The sequence below is a fragment of the Oryzias melastigma genome, linkage group LG9, assembly GCF_002922805.2.
Source record: "Oryzias melastigma strain HK-1 linkage group LG9, ASM292280v2, whole genome shotgun sequence".
NCBI lineage: Eukaryota > Metazoa > Chordata > Actinopteri > Beloniformes > Adrianichthyidae > Oryzias > Oryzias melastigma.
The window spans coordinates 10,841,610-10,842,627 of record NC_050520.1 but is presented as its reverse complement, the minus strand read 5'-3'; positions in this window follow the sequence as shown (position 1 = coordinate 10,842,627).

Below are 1,018 nucleotides of genomic sequence, written 5' to 3'. Positions count from 1 at the left end.
AAAAAAAAAAAAAAAAAAGGCCTCTCTGGGGACTCAGAACAAAAGGCAGAACTGGGCCATAGTTTCCATCTGCTATCCCAGAGAGAAGGGGAGACAGGGAGCGTGAGGGCGGAGAGAGGATACCTTGGGCAGACATGGAGACAGAATAATAAGTGGGAGGCAGAGAAGAAGGGGGAAAAAGAGCAGCAACAACAAGTGGAAGATTATAGGTGTTTACAGGAAGCAGGAATAACTTCAAGATTGATCATGTTGAGATTAACTTTCATTCGAGTCAACCAACTGTAACCAGAGCTCCTTTTGTTTAAACTAACCCTTAAATTAGCCGGTAAGCCTCTCCTTTCATTAGCCACCACAGCCCCTGTATTACCATGTACTGTAGCGTAACCTATAGTGATCACACAAACAAACACACAATGCAGCTGTGATGCAATGAGCACCTGTTGCATTTCATGCTCCAGCTCAGACTCTATTAATTGTTAATGACTGTCAGTGGAAGATCACTCACACACACAGAGGACAACATCTGACTAAAAAAACATTTAGACATATATTCTTTAGTTTGTATTTATCAGAACGTATGTGATCCGTTTAATTAAATGAATTAAAGCTATAGGTGAACACAGACAAATATGATGAAATCAGAATTCATTCATATTCATCAAGTTTTTCTGAATTATGTTTCTAAGAATTTGACTTTAATTCATTAAGTATAAGGATAAAAGTCAAGGAACTTTTTCCGAGGTGCCCCTAAAATTACATTTTTAATGCATTTTATAATGTAATTCAATCAATCAATACCTGAATATAAAATCATACTTTATGTGTGAAATAGATATAAATGTATATATTAATGATGCATTCATTTAAGCACTTAAGATGAAATAAAAGAATGCAACTCAATGAATTAGACATGAAATTTATTCATGTAAAAAAGAAAAAAACATGCTTTAAAAACCCCAAAAGAAATGTTATGTGAAGTGAAATCCTCAAATTGTATTAAATGTGCTTATAAATTAAC